The sequence below is a fragment of the Apodemus sylvaticus genome, chromosome 9 (assembly GCF_947179515.1).
Source record: "Apodemus sylvaticus chromosome 9, mApoSyl1.1, whole genome shotgun sequence".
Taxonomy (NCBI): domain Eukaryota; kingdom Metazoa; phylum Chordata; class Mammalia; order Rodentia; family Muridae; genus Apodemus; species Apodemus sylvaticus.
This window is the reverse complement of record NC_067480.1, coordinates 3,253,375-3,280,147: the sequence shown is the minus strand read 5'-3', so window position 1 is coordinate 3,280,147 and position 26,773 is coordinate 3,253,375. Positions and strand designations below refer to the sequence as shown.

Here is a 26,773-nt window from a genome sequence, read left to right as displayed (position 1 = left end):
TTCTTTATGTATGACCTTCATGTGTTCCTGTACCAGCATCATGACCAGTGATTTTAAATCCAAATCTTGTTTTACTGGTGTGATGGGGTATCCAGGACATGTTGGTAGAGGAGAATTGGGTTCAGATGTTGCCATATTGCCTTGATTTCTGTTAGTGACGTTCCTGCGTTTGCCTTTTGCCATCTAGATCTCACTGGTGTTAGTTTATCTTGTCAGTGCTGGACTCACCAGTGCAAGCTGCCCCTTCCCAGTTGGCCTCTGGTGCACAGCTTACCTCCTGCACTGCTTGTAGACAGTGTGCTGCTGCCCAGGCTGTTCAGATCCCAAAGCAGGCACCCGAAGGCTCCCGCTGGGGCCCGCTGGATTCACTGGAGCACACTGACTTCTCCCAGCTGGCCGCCCGGAAGCCCAGCTAGCCACTTGCAGGACTTGGAGATGTAATGCTGCCGCCCAGACTGATCTGGATCCGGAAGCGGAGAGAGTAGAGCTAAGGGCTTCTGCCTGAGGCCTTGCCCCAGATTGTGTCTGTGGAGCAGATGGAGCCCGTGTGCACTCCCAGGGAGTGCCGACGGTGTATGCTACTGTGACCTCCCCTGAGTTCCGCTCACTCCGCTGGGCAGCCGATCTGCCAACCGGGCTATCGCACACAAGGTTAGCCTGGCCGCCCAGTCCCTGAGTCCAGGCAAAAGCCTGGGAGGCCAAGGTCCGAGCAAAGTTCCCCTACGGCTTTGACTGTTAATTGGGTTTGCCAGGTGACTAGGATGGCGGGCGTGTGCGCCCGCGCTCCCTGAAAGCGCCGGGAGAGTCTGCTTTGCTAACAATCACCTGGGCGGGTTGACTCACAGATGGCCCACCAAGCCGCCCAGTTCTTGGGGTCAGTCCTGTGCCTTTTGGGGCCTGGACCCCCGCTTTGTTAGCCTTAGGCTATGCCTGTTACAGGTCTGCCCGCCTGAGCTCTCTGTCGTCCTGCATGCAAAATGGCGGCGGCGCGCTCGCAGGCCTGGGCAAAAAACCTCCTGGTTGGGTTGGCACCCCGATGGCCCCCCGACCCGCCCAGGGCCTGGGTGCAGGCCAACGCCCGTCGGGCTCAGACCACCGCGGTGTTGGCCTCGGATTATGTTTGTGTACCTCAGTCTGTCCGATTCCTGGAGTACGGAACCAAGATGGATCCTCCTCTTCTGACTGGTGGGAGGCCGAGTTCTGAAGTGGCCTCCGTGCAGGAAAGGCGCCGCACAACTGCAGCTGCTTGCTGTCCGGCTGGTCAGCGAAGGTCAGTGGTCGTGGGCGCAGGGCTTAACTGGTCCCTGTGACGCCTTGGTTCCACTGCTGATGGCCCTTCAGCTGGAGCAGCCACTGCTGCCGCTGCTGCCGCCGCCGCCGCCGATCCAACCTTTTGTTTTCTAATTTCAATATCTCAATTGAGTGGAAAGACTATTCCACATTGCCAATTTGTATTTAGTACCAGCTTTCTGTTTTAAGGACACAATGATGATATTTACCTGCTTGATTACCTATTGCTAGGAGAATTCATATATTTTATCCAATTTCCCTACTTGGTTTTTATTTGCCAACACTTGAGAAAATTATAAATTAGGAAGCATTTCAACAGGCATCTAATCAGCACTCCCTCTGCCTCTTCTTTCTCTCCTCTCTCAATGTTGTGCTGTTTGGCCAGTTCTGTTTCTCCATCATCCTTAAAGAGAAAAACAAAGCATTTGTGTGGATGTTATAAAACAAACCAACAGCTCATGAAAGCTTGGTGGATGTGTCTGTTTTGGCAGATTACATGAAGCTATGAATGCTAAAGTGTCATCAATGAAATGTGTCTGCCTTTCAAAGACAAGACTCAGAGATGAAGGGGAAAGTAGGATATGGGTACATCTAAATGCATCATCATTTTGAAATCTTTTTTCAAAAATTTTTATTGAAAATAGATTCTTCTCTCATATATTACATACCAACCACTCTCTCCACTCTTCCTAGATCCCTCCTCCATATCCTCTCCTCCACATCCATTTCCTCTTCATTTCCTCTTCAGAAAAGAGCAGGTCTCCAAAAGACAATAACCAAAAAGAATAAAACATATCCTCCCCTTGGGCACCCAGGCCATGCTAAATACAGTGCCTAGGTTGCTGGAGAAGTTTTAATATAAACACATGCTAGTGTTCCTCAGAATCCAGAAAGAGATTTGCCCAGAAACCATGGAATCGGTTACTGAGCTGACTCATATGTTTCTGCCCTGACTAATTCCTGTTTTAATGCCAGACATTTGATGATTAATTTCAGGTTTGCCATCTTCTATAGCTGCATAAAGTCCAGGCAGGCTGTCTATGCAAATGTTCTTCACTAATTAGATTCAATTGTATTCCCTGCACCAATTATAGAAATTATATTTACAATAAATATTTCCAGTAGAAATTAAGTATGTATAAATATTGCTACAATAATGAAACTCATGTGCTAAGGTCTTCCCTTCCCTCTCCATCCAGAGTCAAGAGAAAATGTGGAGGCTAGATTTGGGGTGGGCAGAGAGATAAACATAGTCATAGGAGAATAAAGTGTTATATTTTGTCTCAAATGGCTCCAAGTAATATAAATGAATCTCTTTAAAAGGAGAGAAATTATCCTATGTTGTACCATTCATTCTCAATCATATGTAGTGTTGAAATTCTCTAGATATAGAGATAATAGGAAATTTGAGGAAACACCAAAAATTGAAGAAATATTTGGTATTCCAATATATAAATTGTTTAAGGAAATATTAAGTTTGTCTACATTGCTGCAAAACCAGAATTCATATTTCTTTTCTACCACACAATAACAGTGTGTCACAAACTACCACATCATGGTTGTGATGTCTAACTCTGTGGGGAAGGAGCCTAGGCAAGTGTGGCTGTGTGGCCTAGGGCTGCAATCCACTCACCAGGGCTCTTCTGTGTAACTTGAAATTCTGAAATTCTGTGCCTGCTTTGGTGTTTGATTCAATAATCAATTGCTGGGAGCCTGGGGCCATCTTTAAGCCTCTCTCTTCCACAACATCCCCCAAGGGCAGTCTTGACCAGAGACAAATTGAAGGGTGCAGAATTTGAGCCTCGCTCAAAACTTTACAAGAGTTTTGGTAAATATCATATACTATGGAACTTGAAGACATTTAGAAAATTCTAAAGCATTTTGCTAAATCACAGACTTGAAGTTGATTATGATTTATGGGAATGAAAAGGAACTTATTACTACCATTAGCCAAGATATTCAGCACATTCCGGTTTTGCAAGCCTTCCAGTCACTATCATTGCACATTGTAAAGCTCACCAGCCCAAAACTATCCAATATAGAATTATGGAAGTAATGGCAAATCTAAAAGAGTCTAGTACATTGGTTATAGTGATGCTTAATTCTTCTATTGCTCTTCTTGAAAGAAACATGTCCTTGAAAGAAACACGGATTTCTTCAAGACATTTCTGTGACCCAATGGGAGAAAGGAAATATTTTCCATAAAAATGTTTCTGCCATTGCACATTTGCAGCTGAGGTCATAGCTAACTCAAATTAGGTTTTATAACATTTACCCATATTACTGACTTCTTTATAGCTTATCTACTCCTTAATGTGTTAAGTGGTTCTGGTAGTGGTGGTGTTTTTGCTTTCATGTATGCTAGGCAAGTGCTCCAACAAGTATCTGCATTCCCTGCCCTCCAAAATTATTTTTAAATCCCCAGCAGAGACAAAGAGCAATTGGCCCTTTGCAGGGAATGGAGATGCTTTTCTTCTAAGTATCCCTCAGCCGTAGAGCCGATGCCCTGTCCTTTGCTCACAGTGGGATGTTGAGAAAAGAAGGCTGCAACGTTGTATTAATGAAAGAAAGGTCAGCTGTCCACCCTAGTTCTTTAGTTCTGTTTCCTCGTGAAAACTATGGTAATCTGAAGATCATTTTTGGAGGGGGATATAAATATTCAAAGTACTTCTGAGTTAGAAATGGTTCGTTTGCAAGAAAACTTCACTCAGAATGCGTAGAACATTCTGTAAGAATGTCATCTTCTGATGTGAGATTCCTGCTTATCTTCCAACCTTACCTCTATACCTGTAGACAGAGGAGGCACCCATGTCCTGCCCACATCATGCATCTCTACAAGGTGTTCTTAGAGCGGGCATGAGGCAGAATTCTGTGTCAGATGTTAACTCCAAGTTACCAGGAGCATAACCCTTGTCACTTGAAGTCGCCTAACCAAGAGAGTCCAGTACTGCTTCTTATTCTCTATCATTTGTCCTCTGTTTCATGAGTCTTAATGTGTCACTGACTGAAGATTGGCTTATAAATCTGTTCTTCTGCCTATGTCCTCTGACTGTTTATGTTTATGTGAGACTATGTGAATATGTGTGTGTGCATGCATGTGTACATGTGTGTATGTGTGTGTTTCTGTCTCTGTGTTACTGTGTACACCTGTCTGCTGTATGAGGTGTGTGTGTCTTCTGTCCTCCCTAACAAAGGACCTCACTCTGTCTTTATTGAACAGCACAGAAAGCATCACATGAGGAAGGATCAGGAAACATAACTGAAATCTTTAACAGAGTTTTACAAAGAATTAAGTCATTGGCTGCAACTAATTCCAGCTGACCCAGAAAAAATATTATCAACCAATATTCATAGTTGGCTGCTTTATGGTAGATTTTAGAAAGTTGCTTTCAACTTCTATATTTGCTGCTTTGAGAAAATGATTCACATGCATAGTCAGGAGCATAGGAGGATACATTAAGACTATATCTATCTATTAGCTTAGGCTGTAAAAGTTAACTGCATTGTCAAAACAAGATGAGTAAAGTTTGTTGCTGCATCATTCTCTTAAAGTCAGGTCAGACAGTTTGGGTGCACAGTAGGAGAGCAGCCAGGTCTGACAGTTTGGGTGCACAGTAGGATGCTTGTCAGATCAGACAGTTTCCACGCACAGTAGGATAGCAGTCTTAAGTTTTAAGTGACCTAAAGGCATATTATTAACTCTGCCTATCAGGTCTGGCACAAGTCCTAGTCTCTTAGAATGTTAGAGGAATTTTCAGAATATTGCATTGCTACAGCATGGCAATCCTCCTAATCAAATATTCTCCAGATAGGTAAAGGACTAAAAGATATATCACAATGTGACAACAATGAGAATGGTTAGCATCTTCACAAAACCCTGCTCTTCCTCAAAATGAGGCATTAGATTAGCAAACCACAGAGAGGCAGAAGGTGTTCTCAACCGCATCTTTCCTCCATCACAAGGCGGGAAAAGTCCATTTCTTTCTGGTCCTGAGGATAGAAGATGATGTGAATCAGTTAACTGGAGAAAAACACTCAGATTTATCTAATATGAATTTTAATGACAAGTAATCCTCATGGGGGAAATAAAGAGCCCTACCCCCCCCCACACACACACACAAAAAAAAAGACCCAAACCCCCAAATTTGTATTAAAAGTACTAATTTGTGAGACATGGTCGGACAGAGGGGCTGGAGCCGGAGTGTTTGATTGAGAGACAGAGGTCATAGGGAAATGGTGAGTGAACAGGCTGCTGTGCCCTTTGGCTTCCTGCACTCTGGCCCCTCCCCTGAGGACAGGAGTGTGTGCCTTCCTGTGGGGAAGGGGTCTCACAAGGGGGATTTCCTTGAGTTGCTTCAAGCAGCATAAAGCACCTTTCTTTCAAACTTGTCTGCATCCTTCCCCTCTTACAAACACTGGATTACAAGTCAGATATCTTGTAGGGAGGGAAGGAATCTCCAGGGAGGGAATCTCCAGGGATGTGGGTAGAGGTGGAGTAGATCTCTTTCTGGCTGCTGTTGCTTCACTTTGTAGCTGGTAAGTAGGACCTTTTTATGGTGGAAATGTGGGTGTCATCTCTATTCCTGTTTCTCCCCTTCCAGCAAACTCCCCAGTTAGACTCTGAGGATTGTAATTATCCCCTTTCCATTTTTTAAAATGTATTTATTCACTTTGCATCCCAATTCTTGCCCCACCTCCAGCCCCCCCCACACACACACAGTCCCTCCTCCCATCCCCTATCCTCTTCTCTTCTGAGAGGATGGAGGTCCTGCTAGGTACCAACCTACCCTGGCACATCAAGTCTCTGCAAGGCTAGGCACATCCCCTCCCACTGAGACCAGACAAGGCAGCCTGCTTAGGGTAGGATTTTCAACAGACAGACAGGCAACAGCTTTAGGGACAGCCCCCACTCCCCAGGACCCACATGAAGACCGAGCTACACATCTGCTGCATATGTGCAGCAAGTTAGGGTCCAGCCCGTGTATACTCTTTGGTTGCTGTTTTAGGCTCTGCTTTCTAAAGCCAACTTCTCTGAAGGAGGCATGTGGAAAAGTTGCTTCCAGTGAATTCCACGGGCACTTGTAACACCTTGAACAAAAGAAGTAGTAGTCCTTTATCTTGCCAAACCCTGCCTTAAAAGGACACAATACTGTCAGGAGAGATGACTCAGTGGTTAAGAGCACTGACTGCTCTTCATGAGGCCCTAGGTTCAATTCCCAGCAACCACATGGTGGTTCACAACTATCTGTAATGGGTTCTGATGCCCTCTTCTGGACATAAAGAGAACAGATAAATCTTTTATTTAAAAAAAATGGATACATAAATTGCTTTGAAGTTTAGGCAATATATTTGTCACAGACTGCCACATCCTCTGCAGAACAGGAAACTTTTCTAGACATTTCTTCTTGAACATCTCATCTTCTGAACAATTTGCTGCTGACCTCAACTTACACCAAGTCAGAGTGGTTTGAGTCACACAAATCTTTGCAGCATGTTGAGCTTTGAAGGAACAGGAGGAAATGTGAAGAGAAACTGTGTCTCTAGACCTATGGTTCCTTCAGCCCTTGTGAAAAGGAGCCATGACTTTCCTTTCTGTACTTGAGCAAAGACAGAAATCTCTCTGTTCTTAAATGGACAAATAAACCTTGTCATGCATAAAATTTTTTAAGAATTGTATAGGAAAAAGTCATCCTGAAACAGTCTAAAACTCCATTTCTATTTTGGTACATTATGTTTTTCAGGAACTAAAATCCAACTTCTAAGGACTATAATTGTAAAAGCCAACAGTTACTTCTTCCTGCACAGTAATGTAACGTCTATGATTAATACCTTCTTCAACCATTATAGCTACATTTGAAGCAATTGTGTTCTTGCTGCATGACAAAAACAGAAGCACAGAGACGTTAAAGAATCTTCCAATGTCACACAGGTGGAAAGTGATAGATTAAATTTAGAGCCAAGAAAAGTCTGGGCATCAGTGTAAAACATCTTCCAAGATGACAGGTTTGCTCACACTTGCTGTGAGCTCATCATAACCAGACTGAGGTCCACAGAACTAGTAATGGTGAAAATAACCAGACTGAGTCTATTGATCTGGTAATAGTGAGTATAACCAGACTGAATCTACAGAGCTGGTAATTATGATAGTAATCAGGTTGAGTCCACAGAGCTGCTAATGATGAGAATAACCAAGAGTGCATTTCCTTTTTGTTCTGACTGCTTTGCTATGGATCTTTGACTATATCCTGTATTTTCTCAGCATTTGCTTGCAATTGGGCAACTAAAAATTAAAAGTCTGCCCTGAGCTGGAAGTCTTTGACTAAAAAGCTATTGTGTAGACCAGTAGAAAGCAGATGACACAAACAAAAGTACTTTTCCAGACTTTTTGTTACATCTTCTCTGTTAATGTGATGTTGACACAAAGTTGACCAGTTGACTAGTCTTGCACTGTTGCAAAGAATTTCATCAAATTATCTTCTTTTTTTTTTAATATTTTTATTTTCTATATTCTTTGTTTACATTCCAAATGATTTCCCCTTTCCCGGATCCCCCCTCCCCATATGTCCCATAAACCTTCTTCTCTCCGTCCCTTCTCCAATCACCTCCCTCCTTTTTCTCTGTCCTTATATTCCCTTCCCATGCTAGATCAATCCTTTCCAGGATCAGGACCCTCTCCATACTTCTTCATGGGAGTCATTTGTTATGCAATTTGTGCCTTGAGTATTCAGGGCTTCTGGGCTAATTAATATCCCCTTATCAGAGATTGCATTCCATGTGTATTCTTTTGTGATTGGGTTACCTCACTTAGGATGATATTTTCCAGATCAAACCATTTGCCTAAAAATTTTGTGAATTCATTGTTTCTAATTGCTGAGTAGTATTCCATTGTGTAAATATACCACATTTTCTGTATCCATTCCTCCTTTGAGGGGCATCTGGGTTCTTTCCAGCTTCTGGCTATTATAAATAAGGCTGCTATGAACATAATGGAGCATGTGTCTTTATTGCATGCCGGGGAATGCTTTGGGTATATGCCCAGGAGAGGTATAGCAGGGTCCTCTGGAAGTCTCATGTCCAGTTTTCTGAGGAACCTCCAGACTGATTTCCACAGTGGTTGTACCATCTTACAGCCCCACCAGCAGTGGAGGAGTGTTCCTCTTTCTCCACATCCTCGCCAACACCTGCTGTCTCCTGAGTTTTTGACCTTAGCCATTCTGACTGGTGTAAGGTGAAATCTCAGGGTTGTTTTGATCTGCATTTCCCTAATGACTAATGATGTTGAGCACATCTTAAGGTGCCTCTCGGCCATCAGAATTTCTTCAGGTGAAAATTCTTTTTAAGATCTGTATCCCATTTTTAATAGGGTTATTTGGTTCCCTGGGGTCTAACTTCTTGAGTTCTTTGTATATATTGGATATTAGCCCTCTATCAGATGTGGGGTTGGTGAATATCCTTTCCCAATTTGATGGTTGCCGTTTTGTCCTTTTAGCAGTGTCCTTTGCCTTACAGAAACTTTGTAATTTCATGAGGTCCTATTTGTCAATTCTTTATCTTAAAGCATAAGCTATTGGTGATCTGTTCAGGAACTTTTCCCCTGTGCCCCATGTCCTCAAGGGTCTTCCCCAGTTTGTTTTCTATTAGTTTCAGTGTGTCTGGTTTTACATGGAGGTCCTTGATCCACTTGGAGTGAAGTTTAGTACATGGAGATAAGAATGGATCAATTCCTGGGATGAAGCCTACTTGATCATGGTGGATGATCATTTTGATGTGTTCTTGGATTCTGTGGGCAAGAATTTTATTTAGTATTTTTGCATCGATATTCATAAGGGAAATTGGCCTGAAATTCTCTTTCTTAGTTGGGTCTTTGTGCGGTTTTGGTATCAGCGTAATAGTGGCTTCGAAGAAGGAGTTGGGTAGTGTTCCTTCTGTTTCTATTTGGTAGAAGAGTTTGAAGAGTATTGGTGTTAAGTCTTCTTTGAAGGTCTAGTAGAATTCTGCACTGAAACCATCTGGTCCTGTGCTTTTTTGGTTGGAAGCCTATCTATGACCCCTTCTATTTCTTTAGGGGTTATGGGTCTGTTTAGATGCTCTATTTGATCCTGGTTTAATTTTGGTAATTGGTATCTGTCTAAGAAAATGTCCATTTCCTCCAGATTCTCCAGTTGTATTGAGTATAGGTTTTTGTAGTAGGATCTGATGATTTTTTGAATTTCCTCGGTTTCTGTTGTGATATCTCCATTTTCATTCCTAATTTTGTTAATTTTGGATACTTTCTCTGTGCCCTTTGGTTAGTCTGGCTAAGGGTTTATCTATCTTGTTGATTTTTTTCAAAGAACCAGCTTTTGGTCTTGTTGATTCTTTGTATGGTTCTCTTGGTTTCTACTTGATTGATTTCAGCCCTGAGTTTGATGATTTCCTGTCTTCTCCTCCTCCTGGGTGAATTAGCTTCTTCTTGTTCCAGGGTTTTCAGTTGTTCCTTTAATCTTCTAGTGTAAGCTCTCTCGAATTTCTTTTTGAAGGCACTCAAAGCTATGAGTTTTCCTCTTAGCACTGCTTTCAATGTGTCTCATAGATTTGTGTATGTTGTGCCTTCATTTTCATTAAATTCTAAGAAATCTTTGATTTCTTTCTTTATTTCTTCATTGAGTAGAGTATTATTCAGTTTCCATGTGCATGTGGGCTTTCTGTTGTTTTTACTGTTACTAAAGGCCACTTTTACTCCATAGTGATCTGATAGGAGGCATGGGATTATTTCAATCTTCTTATATTTGTTGAGGTCTGTCTTGTGACCAACTATATGATCTATTTTGGAGAAGGTACCATGAGGTGCTGAGAAAAAGGTATATTCTTTTGCTTTGGGATAAAAAGTTCTATATATATCTGTTAACTCCAATTGGTTCAAAACTTCAATTAGTTTCATTGTCTCCCTGTTTAGTTTCTGTTTTCCTGATCGGTCCATTGGTGAAAGTGGAGTGTTGAAGTCACCCACAATTATTGTGTTAGGTGCAATGTGTACTTTGAGCTTTAGTAAAGTTTCTTTTATGAATGAGGGCGCCCTTGTATTTGGGGCATAGATGTTCAGGATTGAGAGTTCTTCTTGTTGGATTTTTCCTTTGACCAGCAAGTAGTGACCTTCCATGTCTCTTTTGATGACTTTAGGTTGAAAGTCAATTTTATCTGAAATTAGAATGGCAACTCCAGCTTGTTTCCTGGGACCATTTGCTTGTAGAATTGTCTTCCAGCCTTTTACTCTAAGGTAGTTTTTGTCTTTGACATTGAGGTGTGTTTCCTGTAAGCAGCAAAATGTAGGGTCCTGTTTACGTAACCAGTCTGTTAGTCTATGTCTTTTTATTGGGGAATTGAGTCCATTGATGTTAAGAGATATCAATGAGTAGTGGTTATTGCTTCCTAACATTTTTTATTTTAATTTTATATGTGTGTGGTTATCCTCTTTGGGTTTGATGAAAGAAGCTTAATATCCTGCTCTTGCCAGGGTATAGTTTCCCTCATTGTACTGGTGCTTTCCCCCTATTAACCTTTGTAGGGCTAGGTTTGTAGAAAGATATTGTGTAAATTTGGTTTTGTCGTGGAATATCTTGGTTTCTCCATCTATAGTAATTGAGAGTTTCGCTGGGTATAGTAGTCTCGGATGGCATTTGTGTTCTCTTAGAGTCTGCATGAGCTCTGCCCAGGATCTTCTAGCTTTCATGGTCTCTGGTGAAAAATCTGGTGTAATTCTGATAGGTCTTCCTTTATATGTTACTTGCCCTTTTTCTCTTACTGCCCTAAGTATTCTTTCTTTGTTTAGTACATTTGGGGTTTTGATTATTATGTGACAGGAGGTATTTCTGTTCTGGTCCAGTCTGTTTGGAGTTCTGTAGGCTTCTTGTATATTCATGGGCATCTCTCTCTTTAGGTTAGGGAAGTTTTCTTCCATAATTTTGTTGAAGATATTTGCTGGCCCTTTAAGTTGTAAATCTTCACTCTCATCTATGCCTATAATCCTTAGGTTTGGTCTTCTCATTGTGTCCTGGATTTCCGACACCAAAACTAAATCAGGATCAAATAGATCAACTAAACAGTCCCATAACACCTGAAGAAATAAAAAGGGTCAAATTATCTTCTTAATTCTATGAGATTCAGTAATTACCACTGTTTGCAATGTTTCAAAGAGTTTCATCAAATTATTTTTTTTTTAATCCTATGAGATTCAGTGGGGGGAAAAGACACAAAATAGCATCAGGGTTTAAAAGATCAATTCCTCTCACTTTTCCATTGCTTTTGTTTTTATTTGTTTGTTTGTTGTATATTAACTAACATTGCAACAAAGAAATAATTAAGTTGTGACTGTGTTAGCTACATTTCTTGTTCCTATGACCAATTCCCTGACATAAAGTGACTTAAAGGAGACAGTGTTTTCTTGGAGTCATGGTTTGAGTCTATCAGGTCAAGGAAAGGCATGGTGGCAGATGGCTCCAACTAAGGCAGTGTAAGTGTGTCACCTCTTGCTCACTTCAGAGAGTGTGTCCAGCCAGAAATGGATCAGCGATAACTCTCTCACTCCATCCCTACAGCACTACATCCATCTCTTATGACAAGGGGGTACATCTTTCAAAGGCATTTTGTTCTAGAAAAGCGATAGGGGTGACGAAGAGATCTTAAGGAATTCCCAGAGAGAAGGTAACAGATCCATGAGGTCATCTCCATCAACTCCTCTTTCCACAAGTTTCAGAACTCATGGCTGAAGAGGCAACAGAAAGATTGTGAGAACCAGAGAGAGTAGACAGCTGCTTTGAAAGAGCGCTTGCCATGTTGGATGTCAGCACCATCACATATGCAGACACTCACAGAAGCTAAGGCTGTATGCAAAAATATAAGCAAGATCAGATCCAGCCAGCTAAAGGAGGGATTTACAAGGGCTCTCCCCCACCTGAGGAGCTGTTGGTGTTTGGTGACGGCTGAAGGAGGGGGAGTCCAATTTTTTGTTGTTGTTGTTGTTTTTGAGGGTTGAGGAATATGCTCCAATAGATAGTCCCAAGGCCATGAACATACAAGCAATACCAGGTATACCCCAGTGGCTGGAGAGAGGCAGGCAAGGATGGGGGTGATGTTTGGACGGAAAGGTGGTGGGGAGAATAGGGACAGGATTAGAAGGAGGAGAAAAGGGTTTCAAACAGTTTTTAAAAAGAAAGCAAGCAGAGGAAGAAAGGGAGCTGGCCAGAGTGAAGTGAGGGGAATAGAGGGGACTAGGAAGAATGGAGAGGGGGTGGCAGAGGAGGGGAGGAATGGGGAGGGGGTAGCAGGGGAGGGGAGGAATGGAGAGGAGGTGGCAAGGGAGGGGAGGAATGGAGAGGGGGTGGCAAGGGAGGGGAGGAATGGGGAGGGGGTAGCAGGGGAGGGGAGGAATGGAGAGGGGGTGGCAAGGGAAGGGAGGAATGGAGAGGGGGTGGCAGGGGAGGGGAGGAATGGAGAGGGGGTGGCAGGGGAGGGGAGGAATGGAGAGAGTGGCAGGGGAGGGGAGGAATGGAGAGGGGGTGGCAGGGGAGGGGAGGAATGGAGAGAGTGGCAGGGGAGGGGAGGAATGGAGAGGGGGTGGCAGGGGAGGGGAGGAATGGAGAGGGGGTGGCAGGGGAGGGGAGGAATGGAGAGAGAGTAGCAGGGGAGGGGAGGAATGGAGAGCAAGGTATAATGACACACATGTGTAAAAACACTATAACAAAGTTATTAATTCTGTGATACTGTAAAAAAAAAATGACTTTCAAAGGGCAGTGTTGTCTCAGGCTGCCCAAATTATGATCAGAGTGCTGGACTTTGTACCAGGTATGCAGGAGGAAGCATCAACAGCGTTCTTTAGTGATGAGCACTCACCATTTACGAGTTTATTTATTTTGGTAGTGACATCTAAGCCTGGCTTTTGCTTCCCTTCCTCACTCTGAGCATACTATATATATAGATATAGATAGATAGATAGATAGATAGATAGATAGATAGATAGATATAGATACATACATACATACATACACACATGCATACATAGAGATATAGAGATAGATAGATAGATAGATAGATAGATAGATAGATAGATAGATAGATAGATATGGATGGATAGGGAGAGAGAAAGAGAGAGAGAGAGAGAGAGAGAGAGAGAGAGAGATCTTCCTCTTTTCCTGACTTTATGTCCAAAAAGAAAAGTCCCTAGATCATATCCGAATGGACCCTGTACTGGGAGGGAATGAACATGGCGAGCATTCTTGTGTGGACTCAACGAGCTCAGAGATCTCTTGCAAAAGAGTAACGTGAGGAATGCAGACAGTGGCAGGAAACTCCTGAGAGATATCCTAGCTCTTTCTTAAAGGATCCAGAGAGTAAATACCCATGGTCTAAAAGGAAAGCTCAGACTTAAGTGAGCTGTAAATATTTGGAAAGGAGCCATTACAGAAAATCTCCAGTTTAAAAAGAAAAGAAAAGAAAAGTATGCTTTGTGTTTCTGTTCAGTCATGTGAAAATTCAATCTCTCTGCTCTAAAAGGGGGAAATGTAATTAAATGTTCCCCACGATTTCTCCCAATAGCTGAGCTTCAGGTCTACTGTGCTTTTGCACCAAGTCTGATTTTCATACCCTCCACACACCTGGTTTCCATTAGGAAACATGTGCTTTTCATAGAAGCTTGCATCAAGAGCCAGCTGTTTCCTTCCTAGTATAACTTCATATCAAGGGCTCAGTTTGCACGGTAATATTTAATCTTCTTAATAAAAATGTTTGAGAAGCTGTCACAGAGCCAGCTCTGGTGACACATGCCAGAAATCCTAGCAATTGGAGAGCCAGGAAGATTGAACTTCAAGGACAACCCTGTCTCAAATTTTCAAATAAAATTGCTACTGTAAAAGATATCTGGCCCGCTCTTCTGTAACTGACAAAACAAATAGCCTATTTAACCTTTTCCAAATGGCCTACCCAAGGTGCCAAAAAAAAGTGGGCGTGTGAATTGTAAACACTGAGTCTGTTATCACCAAAACTAGACTGAAGGTACACATAGGACCCTCTCAGATGCTGCAGAACCAAGTTCAGTGTGCTGGAATGAAAGGAACAGGCAAACTGTGAGTTGGAAAGGCTTCATTGTTCCTGATTAAAACAAAGAGAAATCAGCTCCATAGCCAGAAACCATTATCAACCAATACAATGTCAAGCGAGTAGGTGTCTGGGCGGCATCTAGAAACGTTTGCAAGTATATAAGTGGTAATTTCCTGGGGTTCAGATTTATTTCTGGAGCACTCCCAAAGCCCAAAACCTACTGAAGTGGGTGTGTGTTGTCCCCCTTCACCTAAAATGCCATTTTCGGGAGAGTCCGTAGATGACTGCTTTTTGAGGCTGTACCCCAGCAGGTTTTTTCCCCCCACATCCAACCTTAGCTGTTGTTTCTTTATTTAATTTTTCAATTTATTCACTTCACATCCTACTCACTGTCCCATCCCAAAATCATTCCCCGCCTCTACCTCCCCTTCTCCTCTGGGCAGGTGGGTAGCCCCTGGGTATCTCCACCACCCTGGCACTTCAAGTCTCTGCAAGGCTAGGCGTTTCCTCTTCTATTAAGGCTAGAAAAGGCAGCCCAGCTAAAAGAACATATCACACATATAGGAAACAGCTTTTGTGTTAGCCCCCACTCCAGTTGTTCAGGATCCACATGAAGACCAAGCTGCACATATGCTACGTATGAGCGGGGAGGCATAGATGCAGCCTGTGTATGTTCTTTGGTTGGTGGTTCAGACCAAATACCAGAAGGTGTTTTTAAACTCATTTATTTTCAATACACTCTTCTGTAATGTGAAACATTCCTCAGAACATCTCAGAGCACACAATTGATTTTTCTTATTGGCATGTCACTAAGTCTAGTACCGTATAACCTGAATTTTTGTGAGTATTCTTTCCTGTGTGGTTATAAAGAAAGTACATTTTAAACCAGTATATGAGAAAGGAGATCAGAAATATATATAGGTATCAATAATAATCTCCTTCTGGTTGTGTTTTGTAAATCCTAGGCACACTGTTGAGTGCAGATAATTGAGCTCTATGAGATGATTCTGCAAGGTCACCAAGGTAAGTGACTCAGGCAACATGTGACAATCAAGAGAGAAATCTCTGTGAATAGTGAGCTGTGTGTATAGAAGTTAGATTTCACAGAGTATCATTGTCAAAGATGTGCAGTGGCCACGTGAATGACAACAGGGATAGTATTGCTGGAAATAATTCAAGGTGGAGAGGAAAGACAAAGAGTTGAACAATGAGAATGAAGATGCGGTTAGTCAAGAAAGAGAAGCCCTAGTGTGTGCTGCAGGGTCGAGGCCATACTGGGTAACAAAGCACTGAGAGCTTTAGAAGGCTGGCAGAAAGGATTTTCAACATTTTTCTATAAAAATGGCAAATGTTAGAAAAGTTGTGTAATTTAATGTAATTTAAGCATTATATAATCTATATGCATTGAGGCATTGACTCTTAGTTACCTTATTAATACACAAAGATTGTATGTATTGTGAATTGGTTAAAATGGTAAAAACACACTATTATATTATAGCTGCCTGGTGTCAGAACCCAAACCAGAACATAGTCTCGTGTTCTCAGTCTTTCAAACACATGATTTTGTCACCGTGGAAGTATGCTTGTTAAGTGGAGAGGTCTGGAGGCTGTCTTCTCTGTTGAACTAGAGTAAAACATTCTCTATAAGTATCCCAAGTATTTTCCCTGGATCCAAAACTGACTCTGTTATATTCACTGAATGGATAAAATGTGATGTAGAAAAGTTTATTTTTAATTTATGTGTATGGATTCTTGTCTGCATATTTATCTGTGTACCACATGCATGCCTGGTGCCCACAGGGATCAGAAGAGCATCTGGTCTGTGTGCAGCAAGCCAGCCAGTAAGGTCTGCAGAGATTGGGCTCGCAACTGAGGCTGAGGCTGAGACTGAGCCCCAGTCCTTCCAGCCTGGTAGAGCAGCTGATCAGCAGGTGTACCTACTATCCACTGCTTCCTGGTTCCCAGTCTGTCAATCTCCTCTCTTTCCTGGGAAGAAATTTCTAGTGGGCCTCAGGTAAGAGCTCTGTCATCCAGGTGTTCTAACAGCTGGACTATGCTATGACTGATGCAGATATCATTGCCCAGCACATCATTCAGCCAGGATATCATGCCCACTGGTGTATTGTAGAGACCTTTGGCACCAAAATCTTCCTGAGTAAAGGCAACATCAACCAGAAGATTCTTGGAGACCTGATCTTCAACCAGCATGACCACCGGCAGCTACTCAACTCCATCACCTACCCAAAGATCTACCAGGAAATGATGAAGGAAGTCTACAAATACCTTGTCCAAAGTATCACCATGTGATTCTGGACATCCCCCTCCTTTTTAGACCAAGAAGCTGTACAGGTACATGAAGGACACAGTGGTAATATGTTACAACTGAGACATACAGCTGCTGTTCAGGTACACAAAGGACACAGTGGTGGTATACACCAAACAAGACAAACAACTGGTGCAGAACAACCTAAACCAAGAGGACACAGAAACAAAGATCAATACCCAGTTGCCCCTGAAGGATAAGGCCTACATAGCTAACCATGTTCTAGAGAACTTGGAACTTGTAGACCAGGCTGGAACACTCCATGGAGTGTTCTGCCACTGAGGCTCAGATTCCCAGTGGGCATTGCCAGCCTCCTCTACTGGCTCTCCCTTTCCCTCTACCTTCACCTTAGCTGGGAACACCAAGGCAGCAAGCTATAGGCCTCCTTATCCTTAGAGACCTAAGGCAGGCACCATGTCGTCAATACCACATTTACTCTGACCCCTGTGCTGGGCTAGCCCTGTTTACATCTGGGACTCAGAGGGCAAAAAGAAGCCAACTGTGAATATGCACCCCTTTGTGCCCTCCTTCCCCTGGTACCACCTACAGAACAGCATCCATAATGAGAGGAAAAGAACAGTAAACAGTCTGTGTGACCCTGCCCATAGCTACCGCTATGTGGAGACAGTATCTTGGCCATGAGCCTTCTCAGAGCACCTACCCTTTCATGGCTACAGCCTCTCTAATGGACCACACAAACCCTTCTAGCCTGAAGGGTTTCTCCTTCAATGGGAGTTGTCTCCTGGGTTGAAGCCTTTGCCAGGGTAGGTCCTCTCTGGGTAATGCTGTGACTAGGCTGTGGTTAGGCTGTGCCAGGGCTCTAGGAGAGATGCATCTTCTAAATGGACTTTACTCCCATTCACTACTAACTTCCACTACTGCCTCTGAGTCCTGTGCTCTTGGTATTCCCCAGGCCCTATGCTATCTTCTGTGTCTTCCCCTAGACGTTCCCTTCTCCTAGAGTCTCCCTACCCTGCAGTATGCATCCCCGACTGCCCTGTGTCAGGCACCAGCAGTCCCAGGCTGAGTTGGGTGCTCCAAATATCAGCTTCTATACTTCATCTTAATCCAAGGTAGAACAATCATCAATACACTGATTTCTCCTAGTCTGTACACCTCGAGATAGCAGAGCTGACTTATTTCTGTATCCTAGTGGACTACAGCCTGCCCTCCCCTGGTGCTCAATGAATTAAATTGGTCTTTTAAAAAAAGATATGAAAGATTTTTTTTCAAGCTTAATGATAGAAAATTACTTTAACGCAGCATAAACAAGAAAGTAAAATGCTACTTTGAGCCTACGCAGAAATACATATTGCTTTGTCAAGTGACTTTTTTTAAATAGAAGCAAACCTATGTCTTTTGCAAGTGCTTAATTGTCCATGACAAATATGGCTTGAAAATAATAAGGAAGATCTATGTTTCCTTCATATAATAGTATTAACCTCATAATCATGTTCTAAAGTTATTAATCACAACTATGTAGTATTAGAGTGGAAAGAGAGGGAAAGGATGTTAAAAGGATCTGAATGACACTGGTGGCTCTCTGCTTCTTCTTCCTTTACTCAGACTCTGTTTGTACTATACACTTTCACCCTTAAGGATGAGGCAGGAGGGAAATGTGTGTATTCTGTGTCCTATAAGTCAATACTTAACTTTTTCCAATTAGGCCACCGTAGTCATGCCCACTTTAATCTTGGTCATTCTATCTAACAACCAAAGACACCTGTTTGTTAAAACAGCAGAATTGCAGTGCAGTGCATAGCCTAGCCCGAGGGTGGAGTTTGCAGCATTTGAAAGTTGACTATCTCTGTGATGCTAAATTTGACAGTCTCAGCATACTGACTGCGTAGATGGTTCCCAGTTGGGACAGAGACCACAATGACAGTGATATAAACTGATTGGTTCTCGCCAAGCAGGTATGTTCATGAGGGCAGATTCCCTGAGAAAAGTGAATGATTTTTTTTTTCAGAGCATTGGTCATTTGTCCTGAAACGTGTCCCAAAAGAGTCAAAGCATTGCCCTTCTTGAGGATTATAAATCCAGTATGTAAAACCGGAAGTCTTTTCAAAAGCTGCCTGGACTGACAACTACATTCAGGAATACTTTAAGGCACATTTCTGCTTAGACTAAAGCAACAGGAATGGATAGGTTTTACTACTGACTTGTGTTTTTATACTCTAGTGTGATTTTGATGTGACTACATATATCTTGACTTAATTTAATTCATGATAAGTAGTACATGAGACATGGTTTGTGGTTATGGGGTTAGCTCAATGGTATATATTTGTCCAGCAACACACACACACACACACACCACACCCAAAGTGATAATACCCCATATTAATCAGAAAAGTGCAAAATAAGAGAAATACTTTTTTACCCAAATGACTAAGGGAAAAGATCCAATATGGCAATAAAAATATTTATGCAAGAATCTTAGCACCACAGGAGTCTGTCAGTAAGAGAAAATTGAAGAATTTAATGCATGATATTTTGTGGAGCCCTCTACAGTTTCTAAAAATATATATAAATATGTATATATATATATATGTATATATATATATATATACATATATATATATACAGTCTGTTTCCTAGACTAGGAAGACTGTAGAGAGAATGATTTGGTGTGCCAAACTTGTTTCTAAGATTTCTAGCCTAGAGATATTTCAGCTTTATCTATGATTGAATATTTCATAAATGATGGAATTAAGAATATATATGGACTTTAATAAGCAGAGAAATAATAGTGAAAGGCTCAGCAGTTCTATGCATGTATGTGCCAATCTAATAATGTATGGAGTTAACAAAGGCTTGCTTTTTTTTTTCATTTATAGTCTATTTTTTTTATTTGATAAATTTTTTATTTACATTTGAAATGGTTTCCCCTTCTCTAGACCCCCACTCCCCAAAAGTCCCATCAGCCCCCTTCCCTCCCCCTGTTTTCCCAGAAAGGCTTGCTTTTATTAATTGTTTCTCATACTTCTTGCACTTGAGAAAGAATGTTGAATTCATCTGTTCCAATACTCTTGTAAAGTCTAAGAGCATTGATTCACAGATACATTCAGCCTTTCACCAAGAAAATGTGCTTTCATTTATCAAATGCCAAGTACATTTTAGCCATTCTGGATCCACAGGTGACCTCCCTGACCTGAGTTGTTCAGAATCTTGTAAGCAGGGGATGGATACAGGGCTCACACCTTACTGAGACCCACCACAGGGAAGCATGGGAGTGCAAGGGCTCAGAGGCCCTCCTGGTCACTCTGACTCCATTCTGTAAGCCCTAAGACTTTGATTCCTAAAGAGCTTATTTCCAGGCAGAATGACACACATGTGACTGTTTCTGTATGTGACTCAGCCCTGCCGTGAAAGGTCTCGATGAATGGCCCCTACGTAATGCCCCTCTTCTTCCAAACTCTACACACTGAACATTTTGATGTAGGTCAGTCAATCTTGACTGCTTTCAAACGCAAAGCAATGTGGTTCAAGCCACTCAGCTTCTTCCTTTCTTTTGTTCAGCAACTCACAGAAGAAAATCTAAATGTGTGCTTGCTATCCTGTCCCTCATGGTACATCATACTCCTCAGGAAATTAGTTGTTAGACTGGGAAAAGAAAATGGCAGATGTCAGAATAATATCAAGGAAAATTCAACTAAGTCTCATTAAATCATTGATTTCTCTACGTAAACTTTCAGAGCTTTTAATTAAGTGGTGTTTATTGAATCTTTCATAAGTTGTTTCATGTCCTTTTGATTGTGAATGACACAGCTCCTCACCTAAAGATCTGGAGAGAAAATCTCTTTCAGATGCTGAAATGACCAGTAATCATTTTCCATCCAAAGCAAACTGTCTTGAGTTTTGTTTAATAAACTATCACTTACGTACCATGATCAATATTTTGTTCTAATACTTTATTCCTTACAATATTTCATTTCAAACTATAAAAATACAGAAAATGAATCATTTTATTACTCATAGTAGATTCTTTGGAAAGAATTGCTTATTTTGCATGGCTACAACTACCATGTGTGGCTTTGTATATGTGAGTAATTTAATATTATTTCATACAATTGTTCTAAGTTGCTCTGAAGTCTTTATAGTGACGATTTTAAATGAAGCAGCATTTTCTAGTCAGCAAATCACTTCACAATTTCCTTAATGAGTCAGGATGCTTCCATTTACCTCCTACTTTAAAAACTCTAAGGGGTGTCTAAAGTTCGTTAAATCATCATTGTGTTCAAACAGATACCTCAAAGATTCATCCTCCTTTGAAACTCACTGTTGTAAAGTTCTTTTATATAACTAGCTGAAAATTGCTCTTCAAAATACCCCAAAAAAACCTTTGAGAATTCTATGAGTGGTTGTTTGACAAACACTGTTGTGAATTTCTGAACAAGATCTTTGAAGAGGCCTCTTTAAATTCCTATTAAAGAGAGAGGACCCCGCCTAGGCAGACTGTGTGCCCACGAGGCACACATGTATATGGGTTTTCATAAGTAGGTCACCATGGTTAAGTAAAATGTAATTTCATCAATGGTATGGCCACCAATGTTTTTGGTGTCCGAAATGTATCCATAACATGTATGATGTTTCCCACCTGACAGGAAACTGGTTTTTGTTAAACTTCAAAGAACTAAATTTTACATTGTTTTGTTTTTAGCCAGAAGATTTTATTCAGCAATTACAACAGAAAATAAGTTAATTGATGAATCTATTTATCATTGAGTATTATACCATTATACCGTAGTTCACATCCCCCCCCCCCATTCTCCTTAGGGACACATTCCAATATGCCAACAGATACCTGAGCCACGGAGTTTCCCACTGTGCATATGTTTTTCTTGTTTGCATAACCAAGATAAGATAAAACTTAATTTGTTAATTAGATACAAAATAGACATATAACAATAATAACAGAATAGTTTCAGGAGCATACAGTACTTGAATTTATTTAAAACTTATGAGTTTTTAAGATTTCTTTTTATTTATGTACCCATGTGTGCATGTCCATAGGATCAGGAGAGGGCATTAGATCCCCTAGGGCTCAAGTTACAGACAATTGTGAACAGCCCAACCTGGGCCCTCTGAATCTAACTTAAGTTCTCTGGAAAAACAGCCAGTGCTTTTAATTGCCGAACCATCTCACCAGCCCCCCTTAGAATTGATTTTTCTGGAATGTTCTAGTCAATATGTTTGGACCACAGTTGCCTGCAGGTGACTGAAAACAAGAAACATTAAGGTATATCAGAAGGACACTGTTTTGACACCTCAATCACAGAGAAATTGAATGTCTCTCCAGGTTTAGTTACAGAGTGATGCATTACTCAAATACTCATTCTAAACCTGTAATTTTCCCTGATTCTACCACTAGAGACACACTTTTTTTTCAGATTAAAAAAAAAAAACACCACCAACTAAAAGTCTTTTTTTCTTCATTCTAGTATGAGAAATAAAACAAGAAATACTGTAAAATTGTTTTTAAGTGGAGAGTGTTAGTTAGATGGCAGTATATGTTGCAGAAAAATACTGACTTGGAGCAAATCAATGAGAGAGAGGAGGTATGAAGCGAGGGCAGCACATTTAAATAGGACCTCTCAGGAGCACCCTATCAAGAAGATGACAAATAAAGACAGCTCCACCATAAGAGAGAGAAGAAGAGAGACAGATCAACAGTGGGCTGGATGACAAGCACCAAGAACTCAGCATTAGCAATATTCCTTGCCTACTAGAAAGAATGTTGACATTTGCTCAGTGATAACTAAGTCATTGAAAGCAGGTTAGCATCATATGGAGAACAAGGACTGATACACTAGTGATAGGAATGTAAGTTTCTGTTACCATTATCAAAAACACAAACACGGAACTATTATAATCTCCAACAAACCAACCACAGGACAATTAACAAAAAGAAATTATGTCACTATTTCCAAGAAGTATCTTCACCTTCATATTTATTACAACATAATAACCAAGGCATGGAATTGAACAAAGTATCCATTAATAGATGTACAAGTAAAATGTAATATCTCTCTCATGCACACACACACACACACACACACACACACACACACATGTAGAAAGAGCATGCAGGGAGGGAAGGGAACGATGCATATTGTTCAGATTTAGAAAAGAAAAAAATTAGTTACATATGACATTGAAAAACCTAGAAAATGGTGCTGTGTGAAATACTAAAGATACTTTAGGAAGGTAAATCCCATTGCTATCACTGGCAAGTGGAATCTACAGAAACAAAGGGCAAATACCAGGAGTGGGCTGTGGAACAGAGACTCAAGGAGCTATTGGTCAAAGAATACAAACCAGGAACTGAAGGAATAACTTCAAGAGATTAATTTTGTAACACGGTGACCTAAAAGGTTTTAAGAAAGACAATGAGTCAGTGGAAGAAAGCTTAAATAGTATTTAAAACACTGGGTTGAATACATTAAAGACTTTCCAATACAGATGCTTACAAAATGCTAGCCAAATGAGGCAGAAGTGGGTGGGTGGGGGAGTGGGTAGGGGAGCACCCTCTTAGAGGCAAAGAGGAGGGGAGATGGGATGGGAGCTATGTTGGGGAGAGCAAGAAAGGGGTCAACATTTGAAATGTAAATAAATAAAATAACCAATTAATTTTAAAATACTTACAAAATGGGATTTATTCCCTAAATATTGAACTTAAGTAATCCAGAAAATCCAATCCTGCCAACACCCCATCCCAGAAACCAATGTGTAGTGAACCAGTGACATGCATCATGAGGATGCATACTGCAGGTGACACTTTTCAAAAGAGTCTCACTATTGATCATGTGCAATATTGTGTTTGTTTGGTACACCGCATCCTTTCCACATTTGCTTCCATATTTCCTCTTAATGGTTTTGCACAGAGACACAACTAAAAGCTGCAGATATCTGACCTGAGGAGATGGCTCCATCAAAATAGAACACATGTGCATCTATGAACCACTGCATGAATACTCAAAAAGTATTTTAAGTTACACACACACACACACACACACACACACACACGAGACTATACAATACTTATTTATATGTTATGTGATTTAAAAATTTGTATAGCCATATACCACCTTCAGTTAACAGCAATTTATTGGTGAAAGGACAAATCATGAGGTTTTAGATGCTTCATAGCAATTTGTGTTTATTTGTAGTGTTTCCTATGCTACCACGTCACAGTTTTCTAGGAAAGAAAAACTTTTTTTTCACTCTGAAACATTTTACCCTTTATACTTTCATTGAGGTAAACTGCCGTGCTTGGCTCACAGAGGCCATCGGGGAGTGATGCTCTCATCTCATGCTCCTTAAGCAGAACCATCTTGAAGGCACCACAAGACATTTTTTTAAAAAGTATAGTTCCAAGAGAGAAAAATCAGATTCCTGGTTATTTATGACTCATAGTCTCCTGGTTCTGCTGAGCTTGAAGGCTGAGTCTGTATCATCCAGGGGTTGTTGTCTTACATCTCACTAGCTCTAGGTTTTTGCATCCATGAAATTCTAAGCTGCACTCATATGAGTTATGTTTTTATGCAGTGAGTGAATCTTATTATCATAACTTTATAGAACTTAGTGTGCTCCACACTCCAGATAGATGGGTTAAATTCTTTGTATTATTTAATCTCTCTGCATTCTATTCTAATTCCCTTTTTGCATGAAGAATCTGAAACTCTGAAACATTGTATAATTCATCATATGCATCATGGTCCATGGCAAAGAACTTCAAAAGTTTATTTTCCAAGGAAGAATACCAACTTCCATTGTCTACCTCCAAATATTTTTGATTTTTAAAGTACATTTAATTAACTTTTTGAGAATTTCATACAATGTATTTTGATTGTAATCACTACCCACTCCTCACAGATGCACACACCTTTCCCTAGGCCTTCCTAAATTCATGTCCTCCTTGTTCTTAATAACCCCTTGCTGTCCCGTGCTACCGTCTCGCCAGCAAGAACGACGCGGCACACTTAGGATCCTTCTGTAGAAAGCTTTAATGCATCTTGAGAGGGAGAGCATAAGCTTACAGGGCGGAGACCCCGAGGGAGCACGAACCCAAGTCTTATATAGGCAAGTCCTCCCGCCTTGGACATGGCGTACCCTGGTTGGCTGCAGCTCATTACCCCATATAACGCCACGAGGTAGGCAGAGACTCAGTGGCGGGAAACTCCACTCGGGCATGCGCACTCGGCCTGTTTACGGCTCAGCAAGAACAGGAAGTAGGCGCCATCTTGTAATGGAGGACGTAGGAGCGTTCGGGCGGCTCCCGACACCTTGCATCTTGTGCTACTCATGTACTATAGTTTTGTGGCTAACCACTAGAGCACAATCAACCTAGCAAGGGCTACCCCCTTAGAGAAAATTGACACTAACCCCCCAAATCCAGTATCTGCCAGTAACTCCTCAATTATGGGTGGGGGCTCGTGAGCCCCTCTCCCTCAATGCTATAGTTTGACTGGTTTGACCTTGTGCAGTTCTTTAGCCACTGTCATGGTTCATGAGTAGGTTGTATTCAGAATATACTGTCTATGTACAGTCCTTCTTCACTTCTGGCTCTTACACAAGATGGGCCAGAAGCCTTGGAGGAGGATATGGTACAGATGTCACAGTTGTGGACACTCCACTGACATTTATCCTTTCTCTTTGATCATCTGTTTCTTTCTGCATTAACCAACAGTCCACTGCACAGACAACCTTCTCAGTAAGGTCTGAGAGCAGTACTAATATATGGTAAGGATTACAAATTTAGAAGGAAGTTTAATACTATGTCCATTTTAGCTACAGATTTTACTGAGTTGGTTAATATTGCCAAATATTAATATTAATAGCAGATTGGTTTTAGAACCCAAATAGATACCAAAATCTCTCTTCTGTGAAGTGCCATAGCATTTGCTTGTGGTCTATGTGAGTGTCCAAAATCACCTCTAGATTATTTATAATAATATGCAGTATGTGAATGGGAATTGTATTGTGTTATACAGTATAAGGATAGCAAGAAAAATTATTCATGTCTGTGCAGATGCAGGTTTTCTAAGCATTTTATTCTGTGAGTGGTTTGTTCACAACCGTGAAATCTGCAAATATGACAGATTAAAATCAAAGCCGTGAAGAGTGCTGTGCTAGTGTGGGGCTCAGGTGATGCAGGACCCAAAAGCTCTCTTTTCTGCACTTACAGAGATAGATGGATTATTCAGGATAAGTCTCATTGTGGGGCTAGAAAAAATAAAATCCAGCCATAAGATTCCTGTCTTAATGGCAGCGGGTACCCAGACATTGGGAAGTAACAAATGTCACAGGCTGACTCAAAACCGAATGCCAACTTTCAGTCTGTGTTTTTAGACGTATTAAGACTAAGGTTAAGGAAATGGCTTCTGATGTCTTCTTTCTGGCAAACATTCCCTCCATTCAGATGACCCAAGGACAGAAAGTCTGTGTGCAGAGAGAACCATAAGGAGGAAAACAAGTGCTGCTGAGGGATAGCAGTCTAACGGTGTAACACCTCCTCCTCCTCCTCCTCCTCCTCCTCCTCCTCCTCCTCCTCCTCCTCCTCCTCCTCCTCCTCCTCCTCCTCTTCCTGAGAACCGGAAATGATCGTCTGACTCAGAGCTCTCTCTTCTGAATGACTGTTGACTAGAAAACTCTTATTCCCTTGCCTGTTCCCTTCCAGTGTGTTTTTGACCTTACAGTATCACCTAACCTCCAAGTATTTCATAGCAGTGTGTTCTGAGCCTTAAGTTTTCTGCCCTGAATCTTGGAACAGGATGGGCTGAATACTCACTGAATACTTAAGAGGGAGAGAAGATAGGAAACTCCTTATACTCTTAACATAGCACTTCTTGATTTCTCTGTCTTCAGAACAAATGTGTAGCTCAAAGAGAAGATGTTTATTGACATTCTCGGTCCCTTAATTGACCTCTAGCATGGTTTCTCTACTGCACCTTGAAGTGCATTCAACTCAGCCTAACTAGCATGTGATCGTGTCTACATGTGTGAATGGCAGAGGTCAGAGCAATCATCTTCACAGTTTCCTCACTGTGTGTGAAGGGAGGTACCTCAGCAGCCCCCAGAACATGCCAG

At 41.4% G+C, this 26,773-nt stretch overlaps 1 protein-coding gene and 1 pseudogene across 1 annotated transcript in view; both read left to right on the top strand.

Moving 5' to 3' along the window:
- Dlgap1 (DLG associated protein 1) overlaps window positions 1–26,773 on the top strand; it is an 865,098-nt gene that overhangs the window by 398,909 nt on the left and 439,416 nt on the right. The gene's annotated exons all lie outside the window — the stretch shown is intronic.
- On the top strand, window positions 13,501–17,189 carry LOC127692748 (dephospho-CoA kinase domain-containing protein-like; annotated as a pseudogene).